We start from the raw sequence: 17,870 nt of genomic DNA on the forward strand, positions 1-17,870 counted from the left end.
TGTCTCAGAAGTTGGGGAACGAAGATAGGATCTAAGGAAAAGGAGTTACTGTCACACCCCACCCAAAGCAGCCCCAAAGCATGAACACTGGGCTCCCATTAGAGATGCAGAAATTGAGGTCTGATAAGAATCTGAAAGATGCCAGAGAAGGCTGACAGTTTCCCCCAAGGAAAGAAAGGTCCTGAAAGGAATAAGAAAAAGGTCCACCCAAAGTTCAAAGTTCTTTTCCCTTAACAACACCCTAGCAACCAACTCTTATTTACATAGAAAGCCTGAAGCCTGGACAGTTGGTAAAAGCCCTATAAAAGCAACTTTGCAAAAGCACAAGGAAATGCACATTCACACCCCAAGTCAGCCTGCATTCAAATTTAGGGTGTGTGGGGCTGGAGTGATAGCACAGCGGGTAGGGCAGTTGCCTTGCACCCGGCCAACCCAGATTTGATTCCCAGGATCCCATATGGTCCCCCAGCACTGCCAGGAGTAATACCTAAGTGCCTGAACCAGGAGCAACCCCTGTGCATCACCTGGTGTGACCCTCCCCCCAAAAAAGCAAATTTAGGGTGTGTGTAATTTATTTTCTTTTACTTTATGGGATCCCTTCTTCTCTCTCACACTTTATTTATTCATTTATTTTTATTAAATCACCGTGAGCTACAGTTACAAAACGTTCATGTTTGAGTTTCAGTCATACAATGATCAAACGCCCATTCCTCCACCAGTGTACATTTTCCACCACCAATGTCCCCAGTATCCCTACCCACCCCCATTCCCAACCCTCCCCCTGCCTCTATGGCAGACAATTGCCCTCTTAATCTGGTTTGCAATGCAGATTACAGATAATGAGAGGCCATCATGTTTGGTCCTTTATTTACTTTCAGCAGACCATCTCCTATCCCAAGTGATCCCTCCATTGACTTAGTCTCACACCTTTTTAATAAAACAATTTTACCCCCACTGTCTAGAAAATTGTTTTCTGGAAAAGCAAGACCAGACAAAAGGAGATTGAGACTGATTCTCCAGTCTGATATTCCTGGACACAGCATACCCTCCGGTTTCTAAGGACAACAGAACCAAAGGAGGAAAACTACTTTAAGCCAGGGAAAATCAAAGGCACAGAAACTAAGTTAGTTTTTTCTTTCTTTTTTATTAAGGAACTGTGATTTACAAAGTCATTGATAGCTGATTTTTAGGTATATAATATTTCTTCCCGTTTTTGGCTTTTTTGGGTCACACCCGGCGATGCTCAAGGCTTACACCTGGCACTACTTGGCACTATATGGGATGCTGAGGATCAAACCTGGTTTGGCCATGTGCAAGGCAAACGCCCTACCCACTACACTATCACCCTGGCCCTAGGTGATAGGTGATATTTCAACACCAATCCCACCACCAGTGTCAACTTTCTTACACCAGCGTTCCCATATGCCCTCCCCAACCCATCCTCACCTGGCATCTTGTCAGACACATTACAAAGCCCAGTGGTTGTAGCTTAGCTCTCATGTTTTTAATGTTGTTGATCCTGTGCTATGGATCCATGGCTCACTTACCCATATCACCAAGAAAACTGAAGCCCTGATGCCCATTCACCCATTGCTTCCCATTTTCTTCTTCGCCCCTTGATTTCTTTCCTTCTCTGTCCTTCTCCTCTCCAACACTGGGGTCAAGAGTGATCTAAGCATCCCACTTTGTCTATATTTCCTCATCTAGTATTCTGTATATCCATGAGGTTTTCTTTGTCATCCCTCAAAAATACCAGGTAAGAACCCTGGTTGAGCAAAACCCATTCTCTCTTCTTTCCTCCTGGATATCTTGGTGGTGGTGGTGGTGGTGGTAGTGGTGGTGGTGAATGGGCTATGCCTGCTGGTGTCTGGAGGCTTCTTCCAGGTTGGTGCTCAGGTGTTGATCTAGGAGGCATGTGGTACTGGGACACAAGGCAAGTTTCTCTACCACTGAATGATCTCCACAGACCCTCCAATGAATATCTTTTAGTTCAAGCTAACCTGCAAGAGTGAGAAGTACTTTCTTCATCTGATTTCAGTTCTCCTGAGAAAGTGATAGTTGCAGGAGTCTCCTCTTTAGAAAATGTATCACTGTCACTGTCCTTCCGTTGTTCATCGATTTGCTCGAGTGGACCCAGTAACTTTGTGAGACTTGTTACTGTGCTTGGCATATCGAATATATCATGAGGAGCTTGCCAGGCTCTTAGAGAGGGGTGGAAGAATCGAACTCAGGTCGGCCACATGCAAGGCAAATGCCTACCCATAGTGCTATCTGCTCCAGCCCTGGAATGCCTCTAAGTCATGGGTTCGTTGTCAAGGACAGAAGACAACACCTTCCATCTGCAGATGGGATTCCCATTTTCCCCCCAGGTGCTTTAATAACTCTCCATCAGAGATGAAGGCCAGCAAGTCTTCAAATTTAGTTTAACCATCTACTGCTTCTGCACAAAGTGTAGTGCCAAGCTGCTGTGTTAAGGCCGGTTGTTCCCTCTTTGCCAGGTCACCTGTTGGAGGGGCTCATTTCTCATTGCATCGGGAAAGATTATGGTCCCTTCCTCCCAGCTCTGAGAGCCTGTGACTTCTCTGGGTTCTAAGATTCTTTCTAGTCCTGAAGTTTGGTGATCAAAATCATTTCTGATGCCAACTCACCATGATTCCTCTGACAGCCCCTGAAAGCTATTTTACACCTTGACACCCCCCAGAGAAATCAGCTTTAAAATGTTTTTCTTTGACAAAACTGTGGGCTTTGTACTTAAAAAATGCTGTCAGGTTGCATGCAGTTTGATGGAGCTGCTTAAGAAATCTGTCAACAGCATCCTGGGTTAAATTGTTGAGCAAGTGAACTGATCCTGTACTAATGTAGTTGAATATTTTCTGACAGCCTACAATAGCTTCTTTAGCGCTTTATGTTCTGTCAACTACTGGAGATAGCTTCGAAGGGAGGGGCAAGTGTTTCTGCATTAAAGAATATCAAATGTGCTTCAATCACAGACATTTCAAAGATATTTCATTCAAGATCGCCCCTGGTCTATATGGTAGGTTCAACAAAGTTCTTGTTCCTTGAAGCACTATACCTTGAAAGTGCTATACCTTGCTCCAGAAAAACCTATTTTGATGTCAAAAACCCTATTTTGATGTTTATCCCTAGACGATTGGGTTAATTCTTATCTGAGTATTTGAATTTCACTGCCCAAAGAGTAGAAAGCATCTTCTGTATTTGGGCACACAAAATTAAACAAAACTGAGTACCTCTAAACTACTGAGCACCTCTTTTGATTGTGCCAGTCTCTTCACACATCCCCTCTTCTATTCCAGATCTATCCCCAGTGCTTCTATAGACAGTCTAGAATTAAAGCCCCAAAGAAAACTCTCTGCTCCTGAGCACCCTTGAGCCACACTCTGGAAGAAGTGCTCAGTTATTACTTTTTCCAGAGTGATATCGTTACTTGAGCAGTGAGTATATGACAGTTCTATGATCACCAAACTGTTCCAGTTTCCTGTTATTCAAAGAATATTTTGAGTGCCAGAAATATCAGCATCACCCAGGACCACAGGAAAAATAAAGACTCTACACTCCCGCTCCAAACCCGCTGAGCCCTTCTGCATTGAATACAATATGCGGGCGATGTGTCAGCATGTTCAAGTTTGAGAAGTGCTGGCTTGGAGTTGACTTTGGAGTCAGGCTAGCTGTGCAAAGAAAATAAAACCTGACATCTGTGAATGGCTTTGTGGTGCCAGGACTTTGTCCAAGTCATCCTAATTAAATAGTACTTTCGAGCCCCTGCTATTTATTCCAGAGAGCAGAAAACAAAGACAAGAGGTATTGAAGTGGCAAATTTTACCCCATTTGCTCCACCCTAAAACCAAGGCACCACCCTTGGGTCCTCCCTTCCGACCTAGTCCAAATTACCTCCCTGGTTTCAAACTCTCTGCAGTTCAAGTTGATCTACTTCTCACAACCCATAACTTCAATCACATTCTTTCTCTCACCTGGACCACTGCAGTTGCCTCTTGACTTGTCCCACTAACTGTTCATTCCAGCCCTATCAGGCCTCTCAGAATGTTAAAATGTACATGAGTTGAAGCCCTAAACCTCAAGTGCCAAGAAGTAACCTACAATAAAAGCTACTTGTAAAATGTCGAGGTTTCCAAGTGTAAGTGGTGTGGCAGTAGCTCCAGAGAGGTGTGTTTGATGCAGTTCCTGTGGATTCTAGGAAAGAGGACCCCAAATGGGAAGAATCTAAACAGGTAATGTCAGCCTCTCCAGGCTCTGACTGTACCAACAGATAGGAAATGTCCCACTTTCTCCCTCTCCCTCTTTCTCTCTCTCCCTCTTTCTCTCTCCATCCTTCTTTCTCTCTTCCTCTCTTTCCCCCATCTCATCCCCTTTTCCCTTCCCTCCTCCTATAATTGTGGACCTGGATGCTTCAAGCTAATACTGAAATTAAGTAGTTGTCTCTCTTGGGTGATTTTTTTTTTTTGCTATCTAAGCTGCATTTCTGCTTCTCCTTAAGTTTAATTTGAAGTCATTTGAAAATTCTAAAAGAGAAAATCCACTGATAATCATCCTGTCTACCTATTGGTCTTGCTTCTTAGTATGTTAATAAATCCTTGTTATTTCATGTATTTATCCTTTATGACGTGATTCCTCCCTGCCACAACAGCAAGTAATTCTGAGTAGATAGACTGCTTCACATTCTTGATACCTGTGTTGATTTGGTTGCACAACAAAACCAAACAAACACACAGTGGTCTTAAGACTAAAACTGCCTATTGAGCGGATGATTCTGTAAACCATCAATTCAGATTAGGCTATTCTGAATGGTTCTGCTGCTTAGGGCTACTGACCTTGGTCAGGAACATGCTGATTAGATGCTGTCATTCTACTCCACATGTTGTCTTGGACAAGGGTGTGACTAAGTAGTAAAACTATTGTCTTGCCTATGTAAGGTCCTGGGGTCCATCCTCACCACCATAAAAAAATTTTTAAAGAAGTACATGATCTTTTATCCTTCATCAGACTAGCCACGGCTTTGAAGCAAGATTCCAAGATTCCAAGAGGACAAGCACAAATACACTAGCAATTTTCAAGACTTGTATCACATGTAATTATCCCATTGGATAATAAGTCACAAGGCTAAGCACAGAATCAATGTATAAGGATACCACTAAAGGAAACGGATTCAGGAGATGTGAACAAATTGAACTGTCCTAACAATAAATCAGTTCACAATGTATTCAAATCTGAATAACCAGGAGATAGTGATAGTAAGGAAACACCACCATGATGAATATATAAAGAAGTCAAAGAAGTGTGGCATATGTACACTATGGAATACTATGCAATTATACAAAAAGATGTAATCATTTGGTTTGCTGCAACTTGGGTGGAACTAGAGGGCATCATATTAAATTGAAGTGAAAAGACAAATATTGAATGATCTTGCTCATTTGTGGTACATAGAGAAACAAATAAAGGAAATAGACAATGACAAATAATGACAAACCCTTGGCTTTGGATTACTAAACAGTGACAGGAAGTAAAAGGAAGGAAGAGGTGGACTAGAAATGACGTAAGGGCAGTGGTAGAGGGTCTTGGGTACTTTGGTGGTGATGAAGGTGCAGTAATTTTGCATATCAAAAATCATTAACATTATTGTAACCATGTTGCTCCAACTATAATACACAATTAAAAATTTTTACAAAAACATTATGAAAAGCAGGCAGTCTGGACAGTCTATTTTAAATATATGCAGAAGTTGTAGTTTTCTATGCCATGTCCTTAAAGTCGGTCCATGTGCATGGGATGCATTGTTTTTAAAGCCCTTAATACTACAGGGCCACCGCCATCTCTGTCTGCCTATATTTAGGTATCATTACTGTGAACATGAAGTGTTTATGTCATGGATCCCACCCATGCCTAAATTTCAGGAATGAGTGAATTTTTAGACAGTGGGGCACCAATGCCACCTGCTAGCATATAAGAAGTTCCAATGTGTAGATATACAAAAGTTTCTTTAACCAGTCATCTGTTCTTGGGCACTCTGGTTTCATTTGTGGAATATAAAGTAACATAATGGGAGACTAACACCCAAGGATAGTACAGATAAGGGCCGGGAGGATGACTCCACGGTTTGGAGGCCGGCCTTACATGCTGGGGGAAGAGGCAGCTGGGATAGAGAGGGGACCACTAATTAAATAATGCTTGGAGGGCTCGCTCGGGAAGGGAGATGTGTGCTGAAAGTAGACGATGGACCAAACATGATGGCCACTTAGTACCTGATCGCAAACCATAATACCCAAAAGGAGAGAGAGAGAGAGGGAGAGAGAGAGAGGAGAGAGAGAGTGAGTAAGAGGGAATGTGCCTGCCACAGAGGCAGGGGTGGCAGGAGGGATACTGGGAACATTGGCAGTGGAGAATTGATACTGGTGGAGAGATGGGTACTTGATCATTATATGACTGAAATGTAATCATGAAAGATTTTAAATCTGTAACTGTATCTCACAGTGATGCATTTAAAAAAAGAAGCTCCAAGTTTCAGTATTCATAAGAGATGTTATGTTTTTCTGACCTTTCATGAAATTTGACTCACTGTCTCATGCTACTAAAGAGTTAGAAATTTTTTAAAAGAACAAAATTATGTATATGTTTTCAAAATATAGTTAGTAATGAGAACTTTGACCAAACTAAAATCTAAGACAATAACTGGCATATGTCAGAAAAAGTTGCGGGGGAAACCAACTCAAGTAATCTTTTTGAAGATTCTGAGTATTATGTGTGACTGTGTAGTTGCCTAGTCAGTTTTTTTCTTGAGTCACAAGTGGCAGGGTAGGACATGAGCACTGTCTTTTTTGGCATTACCCATACAACTATGAGAAATCATTTATTTTTATTGGCTATGTGAGCCATATCCAGAACTGCTTCGGGGCTACTCCCAGCCCTGTCCTTGGAGGGGTCAACTTCGGGTGATGGCTTGGAGGCTATGAGGTTTTAGGGATGAAACCCAGGCTTCTTGCATACATACATAGCAAGCACTCAGTACATTGAGCTAGCTCTCCGGTCTGAGAAATCCTTTATGAATGCATCTTAACCTTTTGATATTCAAGCCATTAGCATGGAAATATGTAAGGCTATTGGTTGCTGATCTCTTAATGTCTGTCTTTTTCCTTTGGTCTTTCTCCCAGAAACCAAAGAACTTCCAATCCCAGTGGAGTAAAAGAACCACTCGACATTTCTTCCTTCTTTGAATTCACTGTCTCCTTCCCTGGCCATAAACCTAGATGACTCACAGGAGATTGAATGGGAACAACACAAGGACATAAAAAACCCATATTGAGATATCATTCTCAGTCTTTCCCCAAACTATTTGTTTTCAAAATTGTATTTTTGTGCCTGTACAAATGAAAATATTTTCCAAGTAAAACAAAAATGCAGTGCCTATGTACAAGCAGGAACATCCCAAAACTTGGCAATAATGAGAGTCCATAAAGGGAACTTTCCTTTTAGTTATAGCATGAGACTTGGGTGTCTCTTGTCTGTTCTCTTCCTTTCTATATAACTTAATGCATATTTATGTAGTGCATGTATAGTGACAAAAGCATGGTTGTGGTTAAGAAGCATGGTTTGGGAGCAGGAAAGATTGTACAGTGGATAGGGCACTTGGCTTATATTAGGAAAATCCAGGTTTAATCCTTAGTACCTCACATAAGGTAAGGTAAAGGTAAAGGTAAAGGCCCTCCCGTTGATCGTCGATTTGCTCGAGCGGGCCCAGTAACGTCTCCATTGGAGACTTTGTTGTTACTGTGTCTGGCATATCGAATACTCTCGGTAGCTTGCCGGGCTCTCCAAGAGGGGCGGAGGAATCGAACTCGGGTCGGCCATGTTGGCCGCGTGTAAGGCGAACGCCCTACCCACTGTGCTATCGTACCTCACATGGACCTAACATTGCCAGGAGTGATGCTTGAGTGCAGAGCCAAGAGCAAAACCCTGAGCACAGTCAGGTGTGGCTCAAATATCAACAAAGAAGCATAGTTTTGAGGAATTTGAGCACATGCTTTGCATGCAGGAAAAGGAATTTGATCCATAGCACCAGTTGGTACTTCAAGCACCTAGCTAGGAATAGCCCCCAAGCACTGAGAAGTGTGCCCCCAGTCCAAAATTAGAACAAAAGCCATGGTTTGAATTCTACATTTTCTACTTGGCTACTGTGTTATAGGGAGCAAATTGATCCCATATCAGGAAGCCTAGTTTCCCTCTTTGCGGTACAGGGATTAAAGTGTCTTGAAGCATATTGATGAAAATTAAATAAGAAAAGGTTTATAAGTAGACACCCAGTTCAGTACTTGGCCTGTCATAGGTGCTTATTAAGTGATATTATTACCATACCCTTAGTGGATAGATTTTTCCACTCAGACATCGCATTTTATCCAACATCTCAATCCATCTCATCTCATTGCACTTCTCCAATCTGTAGATGTTACCAAGTTTATATTGTAAATCTGACTCTTTTTTAACCATTCAGCCTTTTTCTGCCGAAGCCTCCCAGCAGACGCACTCAAATTCTTCCTAGGGTTATAACAGATAGGAGGGGAGAAAAGGAACCTTCTCACCACCTTCTGAAAAGTAGATGCCATTTGTTTGCTTAGTTTCTTCATGCAAATGCTTGGCTCCAAATAGCTCATTAAGCACTTTATAAATTTTACTGATACTACAAAGAGCGTTTTAGAGAAAAAGTTTTTTGCCCACCACTGTGATGGTCCCCCTCCAGGATATGGTGAAGAAGTTGCAAAACTTGGCACAGTAGCTCCTTCCAGCAATTAGGAAGCAAGTAAGGCAAACTATTCTGACTTAACCCAAGGCCCCAGGCACTTGGGAGCTGGAATCTTAGGAGGAAATGACCCGAGTTAGAAGTGTAATTAAAAAAAAAGATACCTGGTTTTCATAACCACAGGTAGCTGAGAAATTGGATTTGTGATGCACCTCGAGATTTAATTTGTTTTTTTCAAGCAAGCATAACACTGGGAAAATAAGAGATCAGGGCTTCTCCCAACATGGGTCAGGAGAGCCATAGCTGGGTCAATAGAGGTGTTTTGTAGATACACAGATTCCGATGGTGACTTCCCCACTTTTCTGGCTGATCTGCAGATCCAGGTGGAGTCCTGGGAAGGCACATTTTAAAGCACCTCCAGTGTTTGTTATGCACAGCGGTAGGGCGTTTGCCTTACAAGTGGCCAACATGGCCGACCCAAGTTCGATTCCTCCACCCCTCTCAGAGAGCCCGGCAAGCTACCGAGAGTATCTCGCCCGCACAGCAGAGCCTGGCAAGCTACCCGTGACGTATTATTTGATATGCCAAACACAGTAACAACAAGTCTCATGATGGAGACGTTACTGGGTCCGCTCGGGCAAATCGATGAACAACACAGGAGGACCGTGACCGTGACTTTTCACTATGGTCCATCTCTCTCTCATCTCTCATCTCCTTGTGGTGCTCTTTGGAAAAATGGTGGAGAGGGAAATAGCAAACAACTAGTAATACCCAGAGGGCCCAAGAACCAATGCTAGGGCTGTGATTTTTAGATGGACCAGGAAACAAAACTTACTCTCCGTTCCCCTTCCTACCTTCAAGGCAAAGAGAATATTGAAGCTTACAACCTCCCACAAACAGCCTCCTGGGAAATCCCTGTTAGCCTCTTTCCAAACTCTTTGTTTTTTAAATCGCATCACAGCTTCTTAACTCAACTGGTTACGCCTTAATTTTCTTAAAGGCAATGCACATCACGGACTACTTGCAACTGGTGGAAATCACCTCTCAAAACATGTACTCCGTGGCTTAGAGGCCAGCCACACATGCTAGTGGAAAAGGGAGTTCAGATAGAGAAGGGAGCACCAAATAAAGGGTGTTGGGAGGATCCTCCCAGGATGGGAGAAGCATGCTGAAAGTAGACTATAGACCAAACATGATTGCCACTCAATGCCTCTTTTGCAAACCACAACACCCAAAAGGAGAGAGGTAACAAAAGGGAATGCCCTGCCACAGAGGCAGGGTGGGATGGGGAGGATGGGGGGTGGGAGGGATACTGGGATCCGTGGTGGCTGGAAATGGGCACTGGTGGAGGGATGGGTATTTGATCATTGTATAATTGAAACCCAAGCACAAAAATTTGTAAGTCTACAACTGTACCTCATGGTGTCTCACTAATAAAAATTAAAAAAAAAAACATGTACAGGAACTCCATATTTAACGGATAGTTCAAAGTCTTATGACAGCTTGGGTCTCCCCCCCTCCCCCCAGAGCTTAGGTATCATCTGGGAATGTTTTAGAACTGTAGATGCCATTTGTGACAACACACATGTAGCTGGAGGGCATTATGCTAAATGAAATAAGTCATACAGAAGGACAACAACAAGGAATCTAAAAATACAACTCACAGAAACAGAACAAATTGATGTTTACCAGTGATAGGGTTTGGGGCTGTGGGTGAAGAGACCCAAAGGGTCCAGACCTTAAAGGTGAATAAACTAATGTCCCCAGTTTATCCTCCACCCCCAGCCTGTCTCTTGACACGAGCATTTTTTTCCCAGCCTAATTTTCCGTTATTATAGCTGACATTGTATTTTGGTGATGGGATTGGTTTCAGAAAATTGTATGCCTGAAACTCAACTATGAATCACTTTGTAACTCATGGTGCCTCAATAAAAAATATATATAAAATAAAATAAAACTTGTGCCCTCACACATATAAAACATAAATAGACGATGTAGTAAGATTAGCATGGTGATGATAGTGTAAAGTACTATGCTATTATTTGAAAGTTGCTGAGAGTAGATATTTTTTAAGTTCTGTAGCACTGTCCTCCCGTTGTTCATCAATTTGCTCGAGCGGGCCCAGTAACGTCTCCATTGTGAGACTTGTTGTTACTGTTTTTGGCATATCAAATATACCACGGGGAGTTTGCCAGGCTCTGCCATGTGGGCAAGATACTCTTGGTAGCTTGCCGGGCTCTCTGAGAGGGGCAGAGGAATCGAACCCAGGTCAGCCGGGTCGGCCGCATGCAAGGCAAATGCCCTTTCCACTGTGCTATCACTCCAGTCCTCCAAAGACACACACAAAAGCTTAATGATGAGTCAGACCCAATGGCAGAGAAGCAAGCAAGTCCTTGAGTGGGGACCCCAGAAGCAAGCACACAGGACGCAAGCACACATGACACAGCACAAGTTCTAGCCACAAAAAATTGTAAATCTATAAATATGAGGTTATAGGTATATTAATTAATCTTATTATGGAAAATTTTTGCAATATACTTAAACTTGAATAATGCTATATGCCAACTATCTCAATAAATTTGAGGGTAAGAGGAAATGTAGATGCTTGTCTCACCACCCCCCCAAATATTTATTTTTGACAAAATTCAACTTCTTTTCATGATAAAAGCTCTCAACAAACTGGGTATAAAAGGAATATACCTCAATTTACTACAGGCCATATTAGACAGACCCACAGCTAGCATCATACACAATGAAAATGTTCCCACTAAGAAACAATGATAACAGTTCCATTTATAACAGCATAAGAAGTAATAAAATCATGGGGGAAAATTTAACAAAGAAGATTAAAGTACTGTACGCTGAAAACTAAAGGATACTGGTAAGATGGAAGAATACACAAATAAATGAAAAGATATGTAAGATATCCTGTGTTGATGAATCAGAATTACTATTTGAGTGCCCATACTACAAGGATCCATCTATATAGTCAATGAAATTCCCCTCCAAAGTCTAATGAAATTTTTCACAAAAGTAAAGACAATCAAAATTATATGAAGTCATGCTCACTTCGGCAGCACATATACTAAACTGGAATGATACAGAGAAGATTGCATGACCCCTGCACAAGAATGACACACAAATTCGTAAAGTATTCCATATTTTTAAAAATTATATGGAGTCACAAAAGACTTCAAATAGCCTAAGAAGCTGAGGGTATCATAGTTCTTGATTTTGAGCTTTATCACAAGAGCATAATAATCAAAATAGCACATTACTGGCATGAGAATAGACATTTAAACTAATATAATTTAATTAGGAGTCCAGAAATAGACCCATGAATCAACTAACATTTAACAAGAAACTCAAGAATATACAATAAGGGAAAAGATAGTCTCTTTTAATTTTTTAATTAAAAAATATAGATATACACGTGCAAAAGAAATGAAACTAGCCCTCTACATTATACCACTCACAAAAATTAATTCGAGGGCTAGATATAGTACAGAGGTCATGGTGCTTGCCTTGCTACATCAAGTAAGTCGGGGAACTTTTTGTATTTTCTCACTGTGGAAGCTTAAAAACTGAACTTTATATAGAAATAGTGTAGAATGGTGTTTGGTGTTAGAGAAACAAGGAAATATTGCTCACAAACTTCCAGATATAGGACATTCAAATAAGTTCTGGGAATCTGATATATAGCATAGTCATTATAATTATCTGTACTGTGTTACATACTTAAGAGCTATTAAGAGAATAGGTCTTGAACATGACCACTAGGCCAAAAAAGAAATTATGTGAGAGGGTGGTTTAACTAAACCTTTCTCTGGTAGTCATTTCATAATATATACCCATATCAAACCATTGCCTTGTCAACCTGTAATTTATATGCTACATGTCAGTAGTGTCTCAGAGCTGGAAGGGAACTGTACATGATGCTCTCCACCCCAGACTTCCCAAAATAGGCTGTTCATTTTAATGACTTTGCAGGAAGGGTCAGATGCTTAATGAGCATATGTGAATCCTTGACTTAAGATATGTATATTCCTATAGAATGTAACCTGAGCAAATGGGCAGCTGAAAAATCCACCACCCTGCCAAGTGACTCTATATATACAATCACTGTGGAGTGTCAGAACTTTAAACCAGTCATTCTCAAACTTGAGCAAACTTTAAGACAGATTGCAGGGCCCACCTCTCACCAGAGTAGAGTCTTGAGAGTCTGGATTTTTTTATCTCTTGTTTTTTTGTTTTGGTCTTTGAGCCACATCTGATGGTGCTCAGGCTACTCCCAGAATGGTGCTCAGGAGACCATGAGGTACTGGGAATTGAATCTGGGCCTCTCACATGCATAGTATGTGCTCCAGCCCCTTTAAGCCATCTCCCTGGCACTGTTTCTGCATTTCTAATCAGCTCCCAGTGATGCTGGTGTTAGCAGAGACTGCAGTGTGTTCTAAGTCCATCATTTAGATCCCAAACACCTGATTTAAAGATAACTTGAATAAGTAATATGATTCTAAAAATTAAAAGAATTATCCTCCACAATTCCAATTTTCTCAGACTCCCAACTATTGTTATAAGCCCAGGAAGAGAAAAACTCACAGAACTTGAAATTTGGTTAAACTAAGCAATTGTTAGCACTGTAGCACTGTCCTCCCATTGTTCATCGATTTGCTTAAGCAGGCACCAGTAACATCTCCATTGTGAGACTTGCTGTTACTGTTTTTGACATATCAAATATGCCATGGGGAGCTTTCCAGGCTCTGCTGTGCGGGCGGGATACTCTCAGTAGCTTGCCAGGCTCTCCGAGATGGACAGAGGAATCGAATCTGGATCGGCCACTTGCAAGACAAATGCCCAACCCACTGTGCTATTACTCCAGCCCCAGTAATCCTTACATTGAACAATTGTTATGCTTGGTAGTGCAACAGAAAACTTTCTTTTTTCCCCTCCCAACTCCACATGGCTACTCTCCATTCTAAGGAATGAATTCTTTTCGGTCCCCTGAGTAAAATCAAGAATGAACCCATGACTTTCTTCGTTGTTCTCGGACTTTAAATTATCATCTGGCTACTCTAGTTCCCCAAAGAGTATGAGTTTAATGATTAATGCATCCAATCTACCTTAATAAGCTTGTATACATCTTAATGGCTTTCTTCTTCCTCTACTACCAATCTGCCCCCAGAGCAGGGATTGAGTTAGCTTTTTCTAACTTTCCCCATTTCTTCTCATTTTCTCCACTTCAGCTTCAGTTGGCCTGTGGCTCTTCCAGGATTGGAGGAGTATGACAGATGAAGGTCAATAAGGACTTAGCCTGTGCCATCACCATCAGGTCATGGTCACGGTTCTCCCGTTGTTCATTGATTTGCTCGAGCAGGCCCAGTAACGTCTCTATCGTGAGACTTGTTGTTACTGTGTTTGGCATATTGAATACATCATGGGTAGCTTGCCAGGCTTTGCCGTGCAGGTGAGATACTCTCGGTAGCTTGCTGGGCTCTCCAAGAGGGGCGGAGGAATCGAACCCGGCTCGACCAGGCCAGCTGTGTGCAAGGCAAATGCCCTACCACTGTGCTATCGCTCCAGCCCTACCATCAGGTATTGAAAGGATATAGATGTGATAGGTAAAACTCCAGGACCCAAACTAAATATCCAAGTCTTCACCATACCCAGAAGTTGTGTACCTGCCCTTCCCTGATACTCATGGTGTCAGTTGACCTCTTGGAAACTTCCCTCAGCTCTTGCCACTCCTGCTGCTCCTCAGTAGCTTCTTTGTGCTAGAAACCCTTAGCCCTGGGAAGTTTCCCTCTTGGTTATTCCTCTTGAGATAGTCAGGAGGAATATTAATTGCCTATCACAGAAATGGATTCAGCTTCCTTCCCTAGTCCTCCACCGGGACTTCAGAGTACCATGCGTGCTTGCCATACTTAGAGTAGAAATGGACGCTGCTCCCAGGGTTAGCATTACTCCCCACCTTCCCTCCTGAGCAGCTCAAGCCAGCCATCTTGAATCGTCTCAGCATGAGTCATCCATATTACCTTGCACCCTCATAATCCAAAGCAATTTGTTAATGCTCTTCCTTTCAACAGAGCTGCCTACAGGGGAATAAATTAGGTGGCTAGCACCTGTCTTTCATCTGTTGATTCCGTATGCGTCTGCATAACCATGAATTTTGATCATCCCAGAATTGGAGACTGAACATGAGAGTAAGAAGGAAAAAGTAAAAAGAGATCAGAAAGAATGTACTTAGTCTATTCCCTGAGGTTCTTGGGGTTGACAGGGATTCTTGAAAGTTGTATGTCCCCTGTATTGGACAATGCAAACCTTTTAACCAATGACAAGATGTTGCCCCTCAACCCCGTGCTTCCAAGATCCACAAGTTTTATTAATTAATTTATCACTGGTTATCAATGCTATAGAATTTCAAGGGTATAGGTCTATACTTGTGTATGTATATACAGCTTACTGCACCCAGTTGAATAGTCTATTCTAAAATAATTCCAGGACGGACCAGAGAGGTAGTTGAAAAGGTACTTGCCTTGCATGTGGCTCACCCAGGTTTTGTCCCCAGCTCCCCTTATGGTTCCATAAGACCACCAGGAGTGATCCCTGCCTGTGTGCTGAGCCATAAGTAAGCCCTATATACTGATGTGTATGGCCCTAAAACTAGACTGTGCTAAAATAAAATAGTTCCAGGCTAGTTTTCAGAACACTCATTAAATTTCCTTTCCTTTGGAGAAAATAAAGTTTGCTTACATGAATTCTATGCCTAAGTGTCCAAAAACCACAACACCCAAAAGGAGAGAGAGAACACAAGGGAATGCCCTGCCACAGAGGCAGGGTGGGATGGGGGGGATAGGGGGTCGGAGGGATACTGGGACCCGTGGTAGTGAGAAATGGGCACTGGTGGAGGGATGGGTACTTGATCATTGTATAACTGAAACCCAAGCACAAAAATTTGTAAGTCTACAACTGTACCTCATGGTGTTTCACTAATAAAAATTTAAAAATAAAATAAAATAAAACAGGGGCTGGAGTGTTAGCATAGCGTGTAGGGCGTTTGCCTTGCACGTGGCCAACCCGGGTTCAATTCCCAGCATCCCATATGGTCCCCTGAACACCGCAAGGAGTAATTCATGAGTGCCAGGAGTAACCCCTTGCATCGCCAGGTGTGACCCCAAAAAAGCAAAAAATTAAATTAAATTAAATTAAATTAAAAACCAAAACACAAACCATGCTAAGAGTTCAATTGTATTCCCCCAAAGTGTAGACTGAGGTACAAGTGAACTATGGAACTCAGAATGTGGCCTTATATGGAAATGGCATCATTGAAGATGTAATCACATCTGCAATGTGATTAAAATGAGGTGTTACTGGAAGAAATGGTCTCCTAATGCACCTATTTTGTGTCTTTATAAGACACTGTGAGCTGAGAATAACACAAGGAAAAGTTTGAGGCAAAGACTACAGTTATGCTTCCACACACCAAGGGATGACTAGGGTGGTCCAAAATTGGAAGAGTTGAGGAGGTAATCTTTCCTAAACTTTCTGTTAGGATACAATACTACTGACATCTTGATTGATGGCTTTTAGCCTTTAGACTGTGAGAGAATTGATTTCTGTTGTTTTAAGCCACTTGTTTGTGGTACTTTGTTATAGCAGCTCTCAGATATTAACACTGGCCCCTTAAGTCACCTTTGCCTTTCTTCTCTTCCCTGCTATGGGTCTGGTTTGAATCTCTACATGGTAACTGAATCTGGAAGACACACGGATTAAGCTCTTTCTGAGAGCCCATGAAGCTCCTTCACTCATTTAAAGCGAGGATGAAGCTAAGTATCTCCTCCTTCCTCCCCAGAATGAAGAGGAATCATTATATAGTCCAAAGAAATCCTCCCTCCCTCTCTGTCCTGGCCCTTTAAGCAGCAATCTTTCCATATGCTTGAGTTGATGTTGAGCTAAAGATCCAAATTGTGTATGCATCTATCTGCCCAGCATGTCATATTGGAATATAGGAATGTTGGAGGTACATAATTTTTTCTTATGAACCGCCTTCACAACTTTAGTAAAAACAAAGATAGGTAGAATCTTGTTTGAAACTACTGATACACAGAAGGGCAAAATACCTGGGCTTTCTGTTACCTTGGAAACTGCTCTCTAATTTCTAGTCTGGAAAACTTAAGTGAAACTCTGATGTGATAAGCAGCTAAGGTCCTCTTGCTAATTATCTAAGTCAAACAGAAATAAAATGGTGTTCTGAAACTGCTGGCACTTATGCTCTCTTGAGACCCCATGAAAGTTACACTCGCTGAAATCATGCCCATGCATTGTTTTCAACACACAGTCTTTAGTTTTCAAATCCCAGAGAGAGGGAACAAAAGGAACTTTCCAAAATATGTACCGGTGTTTCCTGCATCTGGGGGGGGTGGGGGTATGTCATGTGCCAAGAGTTCATTGGTAAAGCTTTTCAAATTTACAACATATTTTCTCACAAAATGGTGCCCTTCCCCAAAAAGGGGAGATTAATTTTTCATATGAATACACAACTGGTTATGTGGGTGGGGGGTGGGAAGGATACTGGGAATATTGGTGGTGGAGAATGGGCACTGATGGAGGGATGGTTACTCAATCATTGTATAACTGAAACGTAATCACAGAAGTTTGTAAGTCTGTAACTGTACCTCACAATGATTCATTAAAAATAAAAATAAAAAGGGGCTGAAGTGATAGCACAGTGGGTAGGGCATTTGCCTTGCACGTGGATGACCCGGGTTCGATTCCCAGCATCTCATATGATCCCCTGAGCACTGCCAGGAGTAATTCCTGAGTGCGGAGCCCGGAGGAACCCCTGTGCATCGCTGGGTGTGACCCAAAAAGCAATAATTAATTCACAAATCACAAATCATCCTGTTATTCATCGATTGCCTCGAGCAGGCCCCAGTAACGTCTCCTTCATCCTAGCCCTGAGATTATATTCAAGGCTCTTTAGGAGAATGAGACCCATCAGTGTTACTGGTATTTGGCATATTTGGGTACGCCACGGGGAGCTTGCCAGACTCTGCTGTGTGGGCAGGCTACATTCAGTAGCCTGCCAGTTTGTCCAAAGTAG

The 17,870-nt window shown here is 42.1% G+C and overlaps 1 non-coding gene across 1 annotated transcript; it reads left to right on the forward strand.

Annotated features, from left to right (window-relative positions):
* Positions 1-11,828: 11,828 nt before the first annotated feature.
* Positions 11,829-11,933, forward strand: LOC130039499 (U6 spliceosomal RNA). Its single transcript, XR_008794916.1, has one exon. It is a non-coding gene; the product is annotated as a U6 spliceosomal RNA (small nuclear RNA).
* The last annotated feature ends 5,937 nt before the right edge of the window (positions 11,934-17,870 follow it).

The sequence above is a fragment of the Sorex fumeus genome, unplaced genomic scaffold (genome assembly GCF_029834395.1).
Source record: "Sorex fumeus unplaced genomic scaffold, SorFum_2.1 ptg000086l, whole genome shotgun sequence".
In the NCBI taxonomy this organism is placed as follows: domain Eukaryota; kingdom Metazoa; phylum Chordata; class Mammalia; order Eulipotyphla; family Soricidae; genus Sorex; species Sorex fumeus.